Below are 19,148 nucleotides of genomic sequence, written 5' to 3' on the forward strand. Positions count from 1 at the left end.
CCTGTCTGTGGATTTCACGTCTGCACCTTCTCAGTAAGGTTGGATCATACAGTGCTTTTTGTTTTGAGGAATTTCTTATGGAAAAAACTCCTCCCGGGTTTCTCCGAGCACTCATGGTCTAGCCTGCAGACTCTAGATGAGTATCAGACAGTGAAAGCATTGTAAAGAGAAATTGATTTCCAGTCATTTTGCAGTCCTTTGGGACATAGAGTAGTGCTTGAGCATATGACATGATCATCTGCTGTGCCCAAACATGGAATCCCTTCTTTAAAAGGAAAAGATATGACTTCGATAGTATATTCACAATTTTCTTTAGGCAGACTCCTTCGAGACAAATTGAAGCCTCACTAGGGAGCTGCAGAGAGGGGCTGATCAACTTGGAGGCCAGCTGCTGTGCATTTCAATACATATTACCATTTATTCTGTTCGCTTTTAACTTAATCATGAAATCACTTTTCTCCTTCAAAAGCTCTTTGTCTGAAGGCTGCATATCTCAGCCTGCATCTGCTTCCCTCTGCAAGGCAACTTAAAGTGAGAAAACTTGCAGTACCTACAGAAACAATGTGAAATGTACCAGCACAGTGTTGTCCCCAACCTTAGAAGCATTTTAGCACTTCTATAGCAGGAGACCTTGGGGCACCAATGGGTGTTTCTCTGTGGAAGGTACTCTCCAAACCCAGTAAAATGTCATTGTCTCAGTAAGACCCTCCCATCTAAAGCTGCATTCCTTTGAATGTTTTGGGCAGGTTATGGTAGTCTTATAAAGGCTGAGGTTTGCTGTGCAGTGACTGGGACTTACAGGAAGCACTGGACTAGATCTTTTCCTAACAGCAAGAAATGGTTAACACAGGGAGAGACTGAAAGGAATTGTAGCTCATCTACTGTTGTGTCATGAAACCATCAGGCTGCCATTTTATTACTTAACCAGGACCTGGAAGAATATTTTAATGAGACAGAGTAGATAAAGTGGCAAGGAAAATAATAGGTAGCACTGGAATTATGCAACTCTTATTATAGCTTGTTTGAAAGATTATTTTAATTTAATTGATCAATAAGATAAAATTATATACTAGTGTGCTGCTGGCAGGTGGGTGCTACCAGCATTTTAATGTCCATCATATCAGCCACGGATATCTTTAAAAATAATTTTCCTGATAGGAAAAAAAAATGTTTTTAACTAGGATGTTATATTTATAAGATTGTTTGAACCACCATTTAGAGCTGGCTCAATAATGTCCATCTAGAAAAATTATGTCAAGTGAAGAGCCCATAGATCTCAAGACAGGCACATTTTGAGTAGCTTTACAGCATCACACATGACTTACACTGATTAGAAAATCAGACCATGTTGGGAGACAAAACTCCAAACCCAGATTTAATTTTCATTGGTTAGAAACTGTTTTCTCAAATACACTTGTTGTTGTTGTACTCTCCTTGTCATATTCATCTTTATCCCTTCAACACATCAGAAATTTAAACGTAATTTTGTCATGTGAGACTTTGAACAGTGCAGTCTGTAAGATGAAGAGATTTTTGTTTGTAGCTCTCTGGTCGGATCCTCAGCTGGTTTTATGGAACTGGTTGCCTCTTCCTTTCACCTCCTGCTGCTGTTCCTGCTGCTCTGGACTACTAAAATATGGAATGTTTTCTGATATCACGTTTTTTTTATTGAGGTGGCATCTTTCATTGTGATTTCAAAGCTTTTCTGAATAAAACTTCAACAGTCCTGTGTACTGTGTAAATATCATCACCAGAAGAGCTAGTTAGATTCAATTAAATGAAATGTTTTCAGGAAGTATCGTCGTCTGTCTAGCAATGTTTTGTTTCTTATTCAAGAGAAAAAGCCCAAATTCTTTTAATTCAGCTTTTGTTGTCACCTTCTTTGGCTTTTGTGTCAGTGTTTTGCAAATGTACCTTTGACAGGAATAGAAAAAGCTTTGTTCAACTTTCCCACAAGACAGAAAAGAAGGATTTCTAGCTAGCTCAAATTCTGTCTGTCATGCAGAAGCACAAAAAAATGCACTGTTGCAGCTGACGTCAGCTGAAGTCCACCCAGCCTTCGCTTCCTACGAGCATTCATAAGAGGAGGCTGTGTGATGTGGGGCCTGGGCTAAGTGCTGGGTGCCTGAAACACATCTGTGAAGATGAAGCCTTCCCTAACCTTTAACTGTATGTGCTGCGCTGGCATATTCCCAGGAATACAGGCGATTAATATTTTCTGGTAACTACTTGGAAGGGTTCAGCTGAATAATGAGGTGGATTTTCAACTCAGGAATCCATTTAGTCTGGTTCTTTGTTTCTATTTCATGCTATAATGAAATGAGTTCCTGGCCAGACGCTCAGGACAAATGATGTGCTGTGATTTTATTCCCCCCCGCCGTGCTCTTCAGGTTGATCATTTACACCTGTGTAGAGTGGATTCAAAACAGTGTACACAATTCTTCCTGTTGCCTTTGTATTATATATGCTGCTATGAATAGAGTGAAGGCAGTATTTCCCAAGTGGAGCAAGGAGAGTGCCTGCTGTTTCCACTCTTACTCATGTTGTGTGCTGCAAATTGATCTGTCATGTAACAGTGGGTCCTCCTGGTTTGTGACACTCAGGGAACCTGTGCAAATATAAGCCACCCTCCATTCTAGGGCAGTCCAATCTGCCTCCTAAGTCACTGCAGCCTTGAATTCCTGGACCCATCCTTCCTGATTTTGAGTCTTTTTATATTTAGCTTGCAGAGCACAAAGGACTTCAACACAGACACGTGCTAACTAAGCAGTGGGCTTACATGCAGATGACTGTAAAGGTTTATAACCAGTGGAGCTATCTTGGGTAAGTTCTTCTTATTTCAGCAGGAGACTTGGAGATGAGATGTATGCATATTACCTTCTTGTTTAGGGCAAAAGCGTAGATTTTCTCCCCCTACTATTTGTAGTTTTCATCATTCTTCAGAGAGAATGATAGGTTCAATATAAAAACCTGAGGATAATGAACATGTTCCTAGTGGAGGTGTATTGTTCTTAACTTACTGTGCTCTAGTGTAAAATAGTGCAGTCACTTGCAAATAGGAGACTGAGATGCGAAGGAAACCAGTTGAGGTAACTCATCCCCCAGTGCTCTGCCCAAGCAGGGATACATGGAAGGTGCAGAAGCTGACTGCATGCGTGCCAGCTGTACCGGCCCAACAGCTGCAAGGAGGAGCAGTGGAGTGAGGGCTGAGGCAGGATCTACAGGATCTGTGGCTGTCGTGCTTCCCCCCCCAGGCAGCCAGGTTAGTGTCTATCCCAACATGGGGCTCTGAGCAAAGGCTCAGCCCAGGTCACGATTAACCACGAGGTGAGTGTCCCTTTTCGTTAAATGTGATGCTTGCTGGAGGCTGCTGGCAATGCATAAAATATACTGGGACCCTGGAAAAAGAAAACACACAAAAAAAACCCTTGTGTCCATCTCTAAAATGATATCAACATATCTGATTTATGAAAAATGTATAAATGTGACTTGGGAACAGCTTGCGCTTTCACACTAAATAAAATGAGGAGACAGAAGAGGGAACTTGAATGTCTGTGAGCATACTCATGTATACAAATGACTGTCATAAATCTTTTTGCATGATTGCTTTGCTTTGTGGCACCTCTTTGGGGAGTTCTGCAGGGAACAAAGCCCTACAGTTTGGGAAAGTGGGAAAAAAACTGCAAAAGAAAACGGATCTGTTGATATAATTATGCAATTCATGTAGAACATATTTGGTCTACTAATCAGAATGGAAGGGAAAGGAATGTAGACAGTACTGTTGGTTTAAAGGAATTGAATTAAAAGACCAAACATCCTGAGTGAGATTGTGGCCTCCTGAGACTTCAGGAGACAGGCCTGCTCTGGAAGGAACTGGGAGACAGAGCCCTGTAAGTCTGAACAAATAAAATGCTTTATGCTTACAAGATGGGGAGAAAACAAATTCCTTAGCCTGTAAATCTGCCTTGACGTTGGTGCTCATTTGCATTATCTGCAGATTTGGTCCACACGTCCTGGTGCTCTGAAGAACGGAATAACAGAGAGAGGCTGGGATGTATCTTGCTGTAAAAGCCTTTCTGCTGGCATTTGAAATAATCTTCAATAACTCAGAAAGGTGCAGATGTGCCTTTCATCGAACAGCAATGAGGATGGTAAAAACTGCTTACCCTACTTTCAGTGGCTTTTATTTTGCATTAATAGCCATCCCTCTCCCTGAGCTGTTGGACTAATCGTTGTTGACTCACTTAATTCATGTGCTCAGCAGACTGGCAGCATGGAAACTGTGCCACAAGCAGTTCTTGCTGCTGTCATCCAATTTTCCATGGGGTTGTGTAAAGTTAGAAACTGGATGCAGCAAGAATTGGTGGGTCATTTCCTTGTGCTGGGAATCTGTCTCATCTGCCCTATTCTCAGGCTTCCTAGCATTTTTATTGGAAGCAAGCTCTCCTGCAATTTTCTAGACACAAGTAAATAAGGCAGAGTAGCGTTTTATTACTGTGATTATCTTACTGTTCTTTGTTTGTGTGACACTGACCACGAGTTTGAAGTGCTACGTAGAACAAGGCCCACTCATAAAACAGTCTTTAGATCATAACAAGTCTGGTTCTGCAGATGCTCACCTTTACAGACTGTGCTAGCCTTCTGTAACAAAATGCTTTGTATGTGGCTCTGCAAATAGATGCAGCATAGTTAGGAAAGGAATCGAGAAGGCTTCAGCAGGGATTTTCTGATGCTCCTGAGACATTAATGATTGTAAGCACCAAAGAAATTTGGTGACCTCTGTGCTCTTGATGCCAGTATGTGCTTTAGAAATTCCACTTAATTCTGCTGGTGACCTTATCCTGTCACTGTTACTGTTACTGCAGTGACTTTGAGCATGTTGGTCTCTGTCCTACCTGTTCCATTTAATCTCGCTAGAGTGCCTGTGCTCTAGAAGATGGCTTCACCACCCTGTGTTTCTTGGGACGAACCACAGTGTGCCCGTAAGTCTTACCAATTGCAAGTCAAGCTAGCAGTTCTTTGCCTTAGTACTGCATCTTGTGCTGTGGCAGGTTATATCTCCGAGTATGACTTTGAAAGAGTAAGAAGAAATGTGCCCTGAGTTGTTCACTTTCTCACTGATAAGGAAAGAAAGTGCCCTTGCTTGTTCAGGGAGCTCACAGCTGAAGCATGAGCCACGTGGCACCACCAAGGCGTTGACTGAAAGCCAGTCAGAGGTGTCAATTTGGCTGCTGAGCCTAATAAAATCTCTAAAATGTATTTCATGAGGTAGTAAGAAATGCTAATTGCCCCATTCTACAAAGAAACCTCTATTTTAATATTTTTTACTGTTTAAACGCAATATTAAGTCACTCTTTCAACTGCCTTGAAAGTAGGAGTCTCACGCACAAGACCATCCTTTACCCCGTTCATCCCTTGGCACAGTTGAGAAGCTGTGCCACAAGCAGTTCTTGCTGCTGTCACCCAATTTGGGTGCATTGTCAGTTACTGCATGCCTCAGGAGTTGGGGTTCTTGGCAGGGTTGGGAAGTGTTGCAGACTTGATGCATCTTCAGCCTTGGGCTGTGTCTGTGAGCATCTGACTGCATGAAACATGGTATGTGAGAGCATCCTGAGTCATAGCTCTTAGTCTGAATTGAAGGAATTGAGAGCCTAAAGAAGTTGCTCTTCTGTGTCGCATCTTGAATGCAAAGTTGTTTTGTTCTTCATTAAGGTTACATAAAGCTGATTTCCTTTGTCTGGATGTACACCCACTGGGATGGATTTGTTTCCTTCCTCTGTGGTTTCTGGCACTCCTTCCTAAAACTACTGGCTAAACAAATAGCTCCGTGACAGATATTAGGAGCTCAGCATTTCTTCAGAGCCTCTGAAGAGCCTTAACTATGAAATTAAGTACTTGGTTGTATTTGGGTGACTATGCTTTGGTTTCTTAGAATCTAGTTTATGATATTGTGCTATCTAGTGAGTTAGGGGCTTTAATATCTCATTAAAGATGAACTCTTAACCTCACTGAAGCCCATAATGGCATTTGTGTTGTTTTTCAGTCTGTGAATCACCCTGAGATGAAACTGGATTGAGACTGCTTTAAAAAATAACTGAATATTCAAAACTCGTACCTCCCAACCCTGTTGCACTCTGCTCTTCTGAGAGGAAAGTTGAAGGAAGCAAAACGGGATTGGTTTTGGTTTTTGGTTTTGATTTGTTTTTCCCTTTTAATATAGTAATATTTGAAAAACAACTATTCTTTGTGTACAGACTGAGTGCCATGGATCATTTCCATCTGCAGCAGTGATTTTCAGACTTGCTTAGAGCTAGAGTGAGTCTGGAAACCTACCAAATTTAAATACATTGGACCTATTTCCCATTGGATTTTCTTCCATCTGCACAAGAAGTGCAAGATCTACCCAGGAAGAATAGCTTAGATTTAAATGATTGCAGAGTGCCAGAGTGAAGAGAATATGGCTCTACATCTCTCTATGCAAGACAAGCAGTTCACAAAATAGGAATTTGATGTGGTTTGTGTTTTGGCTTTGCTAAGCCCAGGGGTCTTGTCATGTTGGTTTGGGAGATTGATGCTTTCTTTACAGCTTTCTACCTCCAGGAATACTTTGGTTTTGTAAGGAGAAAAAACTTCCAGAGAAAGTAGTTACTACTGCAGCTGTTGATCAGGGATGTATTAAACGTGTTTACATTTTTTTTTATAAGTAAAATAATGGTTGTTTTCTTCTAATCAGGAGGATTTGTCTTTTCACTCAATCTCCAGCCTCTCAATCATGGTCTCTTTTTTTTCTCTGTTTTTTTTTTTTTTCCCCTTTAAGTACAATCAACAGTGACAAACTGAGTCTACATCAGCTTGATGTTTATAAAGTGGTCCAATCATAGCTTCACTTCTGGGCAGGAACAAATAAATTCATCAAGCAATTGATGCTTTTGCACTGCTGTTATGATAAATGTTGCCATCCATTATACAAGTAGGCTCAGGCTGCAAGGAGCAGAACTGAACATTGCTGCCTGATAGGAATGACAACAAGACAATATGTGCTGCCTCTTTTGATGCTTTGTATTCGTAAACACAGCTCTCCAATTATACTAATTTTGTTTGTTTGAATTAGGCAATAGATTAGGAAATGTTTTCAGTTAACAGTGGAACATAACACACATTAATATTTTGGCAAATGTGGCATACTTCTCTGCGTTGGGCTGCAGTCTTATTTACTTTGAATTTCCACCAGATGCAGAGCTTGCTGTGAGAGCCATTCGGCTGGCTGGGACCTATGCTCACTGCAGCATGGAAAGAGATCCTAATGTCACTTACCACATGCATGGTTAGCCTGGTGCATTTGAGAACAACCTGCCTCCCCAGCTGCTTCCTTTGGAAAAAGTGATACTGATAGCAATACTGAAGGTGCTAGTATATTGTTGTGTTTTGAGGAGGTTATGAGTGGTAGTTTGTAGGAGATTTTCTGCTGTTTTGGCTCTGGATTGACAGGAATGAGGTAGGAGCTCGCTTCTGTTTGATTTCTGCACTGGACTCGATTCCTTCTCTCCTTTTTTCCTCCATTGTATTTTCATAGCCCTTGCGTGATGTGATTACAGAACAAAAGATTCATTAAAGAATGGGAAACCAAGCTAGCAGTTAGTACATTGCAAAATCTAAAGCGAGTCTGGCATTATTTAAGACATCCTTTCTTTGAACACAAGCACTGAAAAAGGACATGCATAGTGTGAATTAGAGGAAATTAATGAATTCAACAGGGAGAGTTCTGTTTCATCCTTACAAATTCCAAGCAGCATTTCAGAATTGGGTTTCATCTACTGAAATATCTATGAGAAAGTGCACTGTAAAGCTCCAAGTAGCAGTAAACATTCAACACCTGCTTTTTTTTGATCCAGAGTTTGCACACCAAATAATGTGATAGCTCTTGACTTTTTTTCTGATTTCAGAGTTCTCAGATCCATGTTTAACAGTTGGAATTTCACAGTTCAACAAACGCGTATTCGACTCATATAAATGGCTGAGGTACAGTTCATCTAGTGTTTAAACTGTGCTCTAGGTTTCTAGATAGCTTGCACACAGCAGTTGGAGGCAGCACAGAGTCCTCCCTACATTGCACAAGCTTTATTCACCATCTCCAAATGGTTGCTGCTCAGATGCTGTGGTGGGACAGCATTTGTTGTTTTTATTTAGGAAGGAATGAGGAGGAGCCATGTCCAGTCATCCTTTAATGACTATTACTGGCATGTATTTTAGGCCTGTCTGCAGGTAGCTTCTGGGTCAAGGAATAGTTTTTGGCATAGTGTCAAACCCAAACTTTCCCTTTCTGTTTGCCTCAGCACCTCTGAGGGGAGTTTGAACAGAGGTGATAATCTCATCTATGTAAATAACTGTTGTTGTTTGCAGTATTCTTGGCAAGCTGCGAAGTTGCAGTTGTAATTGGGAGGCTCAGGGCAGCCAGAAATCTGTGTGTGCATGAGAATACTGCTGGGTATCAGAGGGATCAGCCCACTTTTCTAATCCAGCCACAATAGGTGGTCTTGATGAAAGGTAAGAAGTGCAAATTCTCCAGTGGAGAGTGTGATCCTTTGCCTTTCCCATATCAGACATTCAGCAATGTACAGGAGTTGGGCAATGTGGTTCATTGTAGTGTGGGAAAAGTCACAGCTACTGAAGCATAAATGGACAAAACACGATATACAGCATCCTTATTAAACACAGAGCATGGTCTACAGGCTGAAAGAAGGAAGACTGGACTCTGCAATCTACTCTGCAGAGAATTGTACAAGGATTTCTAAATGACATTTACAAATGATGAGAGAAATGCTGTGCTAATAACATCCAGAGGAAAAAAAAAAGCATTGGAAGATAAGAAATGGATTTCATTCCTCATAGCATTTTATTGTCTGCAGCAAAAGCATTTTGTCTTTTTAGCATTTCTTCCAAGTATTCATCTGCTTCCTTATCAAGAACTTAAGCTTTAATCTAGTGGATTTCTGAGTTTCCAAGGGTGCTTTTATTGTTTGCAAGTTAAGGCTGGTTGTGGACATCATTTACTCTGTTATCCTGCCAGCTACCTCTTGATCAGCTCTAACGCACATAATGAATGTAATTATGTCAGGATAAAGCAATTAGCTGATTTACAGCCTCTGCTAAAGAAACAGTTTGAGTCTTCAGGTGCTGTACCAGGCTCACTACCTGCCCTCTGGATGCTGTAAGCACACTGCTTTCCTTAGCTGGAATTAATGGAAGCAAGAAAGAGAAAGCATTGGCTGATCTTTCAGATTAAAAAAATCCACCTTCTACTTTCATGGGTTTCTGTACGAATGGAAAGTGCTGAGATTTTGTAATCAGAGCCAGCACACAAGTGGATTTTCAGACTTGTGGCTATCCCAATTGTTGCAATTGTGGGTTTGGGTGTTTGCAAATAAACCAAGAACTTCTGTGTGTTTCACATCCTCCTTACTCTCCTCTCTCTTGTAACATGATCAAGGAAAAACTCTGATAAGCATTGAAACTTCAATAGAGATTTGAAATTACCACGTGTTCTGTCTGAAAGTCAGATTTACTCTCCCCAGGAATGAAAATAACATTTCTCTGCATTATTTTCATTGAAGGACCTTCTGCTGTTTGATATCCCGGACTCCCAGAAATTCAGCTGTTTTAGGAGACAAAGAACATGCTCATTTGAATCATTTGCACTCTTTAATAGCCCACATTTTTTGAGCAGTATTTGTAGAATGCTGCAAACTGACTAATATATATTGATCTAATCGTTAGTTAACCTCAGCTTGACACATGAAGCAAAAATTAATCTAATTTTGAAGGGAATTCCTTTTTCTTGAGCAGATGCTCTGCAGGAGCAGTGCCTGGCTGTGAGGTTCTGCAAGCATCAAATGACCAATGTCTTTTTTCCTTTAGAAACAAACTTCAGAAATAGTTGAAACAGTGCTGAATATCAGTGCTATTCGACTGCAGAGGAAAGGCTTACAACGATTACAGGCAGAAGTAACAGCAGTGCAGTGCACCTTGCTGAAGGACTCCATAAAGCTTTCTTGATTAAGACATCAACTAATGTTGCAGGGACTCTGTGTTTCCAGAGAAGGTAACTGAAGTCACTGTGGAAGAAGTGAGTCTGATTTTGTACTTCCTTTTCCATCTTGCATGACTTCTCGTAAACAGACACATCTTAAATACAGATAATTAGGTGGAGAGGGAAGAAAACAGTGTCTCTTTATATATAAGCAATTGCTGTCATGTCTAGGTACTTCTGAGACACATAACCAGCTTTGTTCTTGAATTGCTATGCAGCTGTGATTTGCACTTGCCCCGAAGAGTGCTGTTTTGCATTTCCCTTCCCTAACTTTCAGTAGCAGTACACAGTAGGCTGCTAAGCTGAATCTCCAGGCACGACCTTTGTGTTTGGATGCCTCAGCTTTCAGCTGCTTCTGTGAGACAGCGTGCCCTCTGTGCCGATGTGCCAGTCCTCCTTTTGCACTGGAAGAGCTGTGAGGGTTCAGCATCTTCTGCAAGTCACGCTTCATGGTGTCTGCATTGGGTGGCAGCAGGTCGGGACCCAGAATTAGGAGGTCTCCTTTGAAAATCTGTCTTCCCTCAGCCGCTTGTCCCAGCATGAGGAACTGAGCACAGTACCTCTTACATCAGCTAAACAGGTTTATTGTTCATCCAGCTTTCTGCTCTGGCCATTGTTGGCAGTGAATTTAGACAGCCACACTGGGAAGGACTGAACAAAGGAAACAACCTTTTCAGTGCAGGAAAACAAGGAACCATGCTGCAGCCAGTTGTGAGCTGCTCTACAAAGGGATTTGGGCAGGTAAAGAAAAAACTGTTTTGAATTTCAGACTGATGATAAATGACAAGTTATCAGGGAGCACAAAGAAATAGCTACTGTACATTTCCTAACACCAATACCCTTTGTTAGACTACAGACAAAAGTAGGCTTTGACTTGAGACTACAGGAGAATATAAGATGAGAGTCTATAAAGATGGAACGTATTGATCTTCCCTTTATCTTTTCAAAGCATTACTCTTTTGTCAAGGATTCCTGTTTTTGTATAAGATTATGTTCCAATCTTATAATATTTTGAGCATTTCAATGCATTTCTTTTAGGGAAATATCTATTTTCGGTAATTACATTTTTGGGAAATATTACTAAATAATGAAACACCTGCAAACAAAGTTATTTTTCAAATGAGTTGATAAAAATGGGTCAGTTCCTGGCCTGCCTGAAGTACACAGCTTCATGTCCCTCACTAAAGATGTATTGATTTTTAAGCATCTTTTTCATGAAGCTCCAAATCAAAGTGGGTTATTTTGGAGTGTGCTGGCTCCTATTAAATTTAAAAAGGGAAAACTTCGGGAGGGAGACTGCAGATGTACAAGAAAACTAATTTGCAGACAACAGATACAAACAGCACAATAACACTATTTGACAGAGAAAATTCTCAGCTACAAAGCACTGCTTTTCAACAACAACAACAACAAAAAAGATGTGAAGCTTGGGATAATCAATAGTAATATTAAGTAAAGTAAAAATGAAAAAGAAAGGAAGTTGATATGGAAGACGAGGAAACTGCAAGAAACAAACAAAACGCTGTAGGTGGGTGTGAAAGAACATAGGCTCACTAATTCTGATACTAATTTTCTCTAGAATGAAGGCTTTACCCGAGAAAAGTCAGATTTAGTACTATTTGTTTTCTTGTTTAAATTCATACTGATGCTATGCACAATTAGTGGCACATTTACACTTTCAAGGCAGGGGCTTTTCTCACTAAATCAGGTCTTTATATCCCACTCTTCCAATTGCAGAAGTATTACAGTGTTACACGGCAGTATTCTCTGAACTAATTTTAGACTAGGCTATTTTAAGAGTAGTCTGATGTATTCATTTATGTCATATGTAGAGTGAATGTTATAAAGATGTGCTATTCTTATCACTGCCCATTATTATTTGTCTGGCCTGTGTTATGTGTCAGATGGAAGCACGTTCCTCTCCCAGCCAAGACCAGGGAGCCATACTAGATAAATGCTCCATTTGAGCACTGAGAACAAAAGCATTTGGGAAAATGCCTCAGGGGAAAAGGGCGATTAAGATACAGACTACAGAATTAATCAGTAGAATGAATTTGATAGTAATCAGTAGTTGTGCCTAGTTAAAACAATCAGTAAGATCCATTTCTGTAAACGTTATTTTTTGCTCCTACTGCCAGCTGAATTTACCAGTTTGTATTGAATGTCTTCTCTTAATCTCAGTTCCAAAACTCATTTGTGTTTGAAATGATACCTTAGCATCACTGTGTTTGAAATGAAACCTTAGTTTGACCATTCTATAGACTTCCTAAATATTATTTCCTGAAAGCAATCTTGCAGATTGGTTTCTGGGCAGACAATTAACTCAAATTAGCTGATGCTGATATTGAATTTATATCAGGTTCTGGATCTTTGGAAAACTATTTTAGTTTAGAGTCTGTTTTCTTGTGGTAGCAAACGTTACCACTTCTGGAGATATTTTACTCTTCCTGTGACACTTTGTCACTTTACTTTGTCTCTCACAGGAAAACAATCCATGCTAAATCCTCTCTTGCCTTTCTTTGCTGTAAGAAAGAAATTCCCTATCCACCTACTGACCACCAAAGTTCTTCAGAAGGAGGAAAACAGCCTCAGTTGCTTTAGCTGCAGACCCATCAGATTAATTTGAGGGTTTTATTCGCTCGCTTTTATCCTTTTTCTGTCCAGTCTGCCCTAGGCTCCTAGTGGTAAGTTCATTAAGTTCCTCTATATTAACCTACCCACTTCTAGTTTCCTCTTGACCTAATCCAATTCATGCTGTATTTCTTCCTTCCTGTGTTTGAGAAATTGCAGTATTTCATTTGACAGACAATTACTGTTTTCAAGAGAATTCCCCCAACCTTTTGTCAAAAGTTGAATAACCTTTTTCTATCACCTGAGTTACCCTTCAGTATTTAGTCTGGCAAGGTACCATACTGATTGTATTGAACAAAGCATGCTAGCAGGCAGTAGACTTGCTCAGTGCGACGCCTCTGCTAAGAAGCAGCTCAAACCCCTCTGTTTTAAGCTGAAGGAGGTCCCTGCTGAGCTCATGAAGGTGTGTCCTCCCAGGGGTTGTGTGCCTGCGTGATGAAGGCGAGTAAGCAGCACCAACAAAAACACTGCTTGGCACTGGGCTGCCTGCACTGCTTGTTGCTCATCTCTGGTTTGTGTCAATCGAAAGCAGCTCAGTGGACTTTAAAGGATTTAATGTCATGAAATGTTTTGAGCTGATACAATTGGGCACATGTTGAGTATGTATGATAAGAAATAGCATAAAGAAAACTACAGGCTTGATCCTTTCCATTTCATGTTTCCTTTATACACTCCACCTTTATATAGGTGGAATTTGACTTATCCTTTAAGGCTGGTATTAATGTCTTGGGAATATTAAAAAAACAGACACAATATCTCCCTATGTTTAGTATAAAAAGCAGTAAGTGTTCTGTGTCTACAATTATATGCATAATGTAGTGATTAAAGACATACGCAGTCTGAAATGCTTGGCCAGAGGCTTTGAGGCTGTGATTTTACTGTGGAGCGTTTTTGGTGAGAAACACATTTTCCTTAAAATACATAAATATATAAATAAATGAAGCTCCTCAACTTCGTAGCCCAAAGCAAGATTAATTAAGAGGAAAAATGCTTAATTTATCTGTTCTCCATAGAATTAATGAATAATAGAGATTTTCTTCCCAACATCTGCAGCTTAAGGGGTTCCGAGTGTCTGTGCATGTCCTGCCTGCATGTTGCTGCTTGCAGCTCCCCTCACCATGTTTCTCTTTTCATCTCTTGTAACAAATCCGATGAATTTCCATGTTTTACTGGGTTCGGACTGTAGTTGATTTTAAGTTGTGTATGGGCTCTAAATCAAATGAGGTGAAGATTAATAAAAGCAAATCCTGCCACTTCTGTGGCAAGCTGTCACTGACTTTCAGATGGAGAAATGAAAACCAGAGAAGTTGTGTGGTCTAGAAAAAGCATAACAGTTCTTTAAAGGTTTTCATAGTCCTATAGAATCTTAAATGTTCTGTTTCAACTCTCTGGTTTATTTTCAAGGGTGTTTAAAAGCAAAACAGCAACCACACACACACACACACACACAAAACTCACATCCAATGCTGTTAAATTAGACTTTGTCCTTTACGGAAATATTTGAAAACTCAGTTCTACTAGATGAGTTTGACTTTGTTGTCATACATCCATCTGCTAAGGGTGCCCACTGGCACAGCATTCAGGGTGGAATTTCATCATATATCTACTATTTTTTTTAAGACTGTATTTTAAAAAAATGCATTGAAGACTTTAATGCTGAAATGGTTTGATTTCTTCTTAAATACACTGAACATCTCTGACAAAGCCAGATAACAACTGAACTAAATGTTCTTTATTACTCATGCATTGTTCCTATGAAAAACATAATACCTCAGAGGCAGCAGTGATTCTTCAGATCTGCCCAATGACAAGCCACTATGTCAGCTAGTCTTTGCTAAAATTGTCACTGTTAACTTTATTTGCCAAAACATGTTTTCTTTTTTCAAGCTGTCGGTTGTTGTATCAAAATAAATGGAATCTAAAAATCTCATTATTTTTATTGTTTAAAGTCAGCATTGGGTGCAGTTCTGGGGTCAGATGGCAACAATACTAATTTACCTCTGTGCTGCTGCACTTAGAATCTTCAATCTCTCCTATGACTTTGACATCATGGCTGGCTGTGTTTCTTAATTTTGTTGCGAAGATTTTGCTGGAGGGCTGTGCATCTCTTAATAATGTGCATGAAGGCACAGACAAGGAAGTAAATGAATATTGTATGAGGTTCTTTTCCTACATGAGGGTCTGCCTGGGTGAAGATCTGCAGAGGTCCAAGAGCCTGCATCTCATGGCAGGAATGGGGCTATGATGATGATAGCCAAAATGAATGCACACTGTTGAGTTCAGTGCACTTATAGCAGTAAACTGTTCTCACATCTTAGCTGGATCAGACAGGGAAGCAATGTCCTTCCTGCTGTGTTTGCTCCTTTGTTGGGTCCACTGGCTATTTTAGTGCCAGTGGAGAGCTGTGACATTCAACAGGAGAACTGTTATCTGAGAAGCAAAGTCAGGTTGGATGGAGCCCTGGGCAGCCTGATCTGTGCTGTGAGCCCTGCCCACGGCAGGAGGTTGGAGCTCAGTGATCTTTAAGGTCCTTTCCAACCCAATACTTTAATTTAGTCTTGGTAGTTATTTATATTCTGCTTTTACAATGACAGATTTATTGTTGTTTATTCTTTTAATGCATGTTTGTATAATTGTTGGATTTTATCCGCATGTTCTGTGGTCATCAATGCAATATCACAAGCATGAAATCCATGAAGGCAGTGCATCTGCCTGCAGTTACGCTGCATTTTGATGTTCTTTGCAAAGTAAAATCTGTAGTTTGATCCTATATGATGATATATGGGCTATGCATTTTCTTATCGCAGTGCAGAGGCTAGAACCCAGCAGTCTGTACATTTGAAGAACTGCCTCACATGCAAGTGGGAATTGCTGCAGTTTTAGAAGGAAGGGTCCCAAAATTCCTTTTAGGAAACATCTGTGTAACTGTAGTGAGTTAAGTGAAGTGGTGTCGAGGCTAATACTGCCAAAATTAAAAGAATATATGCATCTGCATGAGTTCTGAAAGATACCCAGAGATTTTAAGCCATCGCATTTGATTTTGCGAGCATGAATTTTCAAATCTCTCCTTCCAAAATCTGTTGGAACTACGCAAGGAGGAATTACACAAATACTATTGCAGTTCTTCAGTTGCCGCAGTACCTCTTTGCAGCAGAACGAGGGCCTCAGTTCTGTGTGTCTGGGTAATTTAACACTTCTTAGTTTCCTGATGTATTCATTACTGTTTTCTTCTAGATAAGAACTACCTAAGACATAAAATATTAGCTTATATTAAAATTCTGGGTGATTGGTTTACAAATTCGTCTGGGATTTCATTAGGAAAATTGTAGTTGATGCTAATGTGCATGAACAGCTACAGCTGGAATCTGTAGTTACAGATCATCACTGGCATCATATTTTGTTCTTTACTTTTTTTCTCATTAAAGCTGGCATTCAAACACTTTAAACATCAAAGTCTCTCTTCTTCATATTCTTTCTTGCAGAAGTCTCACATCATGCAGTAGAATGATCAGAAAGGTATCTCTTTAGATATGATAAATCAGTCTTGTTGTGTCCTTTTGGAGAACTGATTGGGAATGATTTTATGGTTATTCACTTTAATATTTTATTGTCTTGAGTTTAAACTTTATTAAAATTTGGAAACTTTTAAGCTGATATTCAATCACCATCTCCTTATCTTATTTCTGCCCAAAAGTAATGTCTTTCATTGATCACCTTCTGCAGACTCTAAAAATCAAATTCTACGGAAAACATCTCGTAAAATAATTGAAATTCCATAACTCTGAGTATCTGAGTATGTATCCTCCTCACCTGGAACTGTACACCAGAAGGCATAGTAATTCCAAAGGTTCTGCTGTACATAAGGTACTTTGCAGGAGAGTCTGACGTGGTTATCTTAAATAACTTTTTCTGCCCACTTTTGGGGAAGAATTGAAATCTGTACCTGTTGAGGTTAAGATCTTCCCTAGCTCTAAATGAACTTGGGGTCAAGTTGAGTTGTATTGCCATTGCTAGTTCTATTCTGGGCCTGCAGATAAAACTATGGCTGCAGGACTGGTGCCTTACTAAAGGTTCTTTTCAAAATCTTTTAGTTCTTTATTATTTAAAGTGAAATTCACTGTCTCTGACCTCAGTAGCTAAGAACAGCAGGACTGTAAATGCAGAAGCAATTGTTTCCCTCTATACAAACATCTCCATGCCGAGCTGGCACATACTGCAGTAATCAAGGGTCAACAGAAGCAAGATCAGCATTCTGGAAGAGCAAGCAGAGTTTCAGAGAGGGAGACAGACATTAGCAAGGTGGTGGTGGTGGTTTTTCTCCTGTTATCACTGATTATTAGCTTTAACTACTTGACAGTCCAGTAACAGCTGAGGAGTGCCCCAAGGCAGTAGACCATCTTTACTACTGTGAGAGGAGAAGCCTCTGTCAGGTATCTTTTTTAGAATGTTTTGTATCAGAATCTTTACCTCTGGCTACTTAACATCAGTCAGCTGTTCTTCATCCAGATGCTTATTTTGACTAAGGACAGTGAAAGCAGAGTGTGATCAAGTATTGACTGTCATTCAAATACGTAGGACCTTGGTGTTTCTTTCTAGCAGCTTCCTATTCATCTTGGTTGGTACGAGTGAAAACATGAGCCTTATGGAGACGAGTAGGAGTAAAAATCAATGAGAGAGAATAATAGCCTACCAGAGAGGGAGAGCTAGATTTGCAATTTGGAATGGGATCCCAGATTTGCCTCTGGCTTGTTGCATTGATTTGGGGCAAATTACCAGTGCCTTTCCATGTTTTCCATTTGTAGGATGGGTCAGCAATCAGAGTTGATTAGTATGTTTTAAACAAAAGCATTTTCATTGAAACCTAGATGTTGCATATACTGATTTTGATCTGCTTTTCTTCTGGCAATACAGGCCTTTCTGAGAAAAAATTGGAACCTGACCCTTATGAGCAGGTAACAATGGTTTCAACTCACTGCTATCTCTGTGAGAATATTTCAAAGCTTTCTGACATTGTTCCAATGCAAAAAGAAAACATGTTTTCTGAGCTTGAAAGTTTTCCAAAACACTACTGCCATCCTTCAGTCAGCTCTAATAGTATGTTGTTTGTAAATTGCTTTGAGCTCCTTGAGTGAACACAGATCTATAAGAGCTAGCAATTATTTGAATGGTGTTAGGTAAGGTTGCAGCCATGTACATATGCTCACATGTGCTTCTGTATATGCTGTAGGCTATTTTAAGTGACCATTTAAAAACATTTGCTTAGTGAAAGAAAATTTTGACCCAAATCACATCACAAACAAAATCCTGTCTTTGAAAGGGCCCATTTAAAACTGCGGTGATGTGAAAGTAAACATCAACTGGTAAACTCTTTGTGTGATAGCAGAAAGTGGTTTTCAGCTCTGGGGATAAACTACAAGCAGATGAGTCAGAATCCAAACTGAATTCTTCTGGGCAACTTGTGAACTTGGAGTTTATAATCTAAAATGAGCTAACAGTTTCTTAACCATATCAAGACCAGCAGGTGTTGCTATAATATATTAAATGCTGTGAAGGTACCTAACAAGCTGCACTCGAGCATTAGTTCAGTAAGCATTCAAATTGGTATTTTCCAGGAAAGTGTAAAGCTATGGCAGACCTGCAATAGCAATAGTACTAAAATTGTCAAAACAGTAGAAAATTGCAGATTCAGAGCTACTTCTGCTGAGCTGACTGTGAGTTTCAGTATGGCAACAGGGGAACGACATCTCACCCTGGATTTAGATATTGAGACTTCAGTGTACTGAAGAGTACAGAACCGTAGAAAGTAACCATCCTTTATAGACCTCTGTAGAAACATAACTACAAGTGGGAAATGTTCCAACAGAAACTGTGAGTGGGATGGGGTACAAAGAGAACCACTGTGAGCATTAATGCAGAAGCTGCCTGTTTGAAAAGGCTCAACTACCTTGTGTCCACAGGTCGCTGGCTAAGTGGTCTGGATAGTTCTTCATCAGTTGTTGTGTGTGTGTTTACTGATAAGGGCCTAGGCTGCTTCTCTCCACTTGTATATGCTTGGCAAGAACTTCTCTTGCATATGGAAGCTGTCCCAGACATTTCACTTCCAGGTAGCATCACAAGCCAAGGTTGCACTTAGGCTGCTGGGAAACCCATGGAGCTGGGAACATTTGCAGCTCTCCCTCTTGCTGGAAGTATGTCAACTTGATTCAATTCATTTCCAGCCACGAGGCAGGTGGGTCATCGTCTAAACTCCAGGGGTGCAGCCATAGGCAAGAGAAGACTTGGTCCTGTACTTTCCCAGGAGCTGCCTGCAGCATTGCTTGGGTAGGATACGGGCCCTCTGGGCGGACAGCAGAGAGAAAATGGCCACTGGTGGAGAAAACCACGCAACGCCCGTGGCTCACTCACCCATCCATCGCGCCGAAAGGGAGCG

Source organism: Meleagris gallopavo, chromosome 17 (genome assembly GCF_000146605.3).
Source record: "Meleagris gallopavo isolate NT-WF06-2002-E0010 breed Aviagen turkey brand Nicholas breeding stock chromosome 17, Turkey_5.1, whole genome shotgun sequence".
In the NCBI taxonomy this organism is placed as follows: domain Eukaryota; kingdom Metazoa; phylum Chordata; class Aves; order Galliformes; family Phasianidae; genus Meleagris; species Meleagris gallopavo.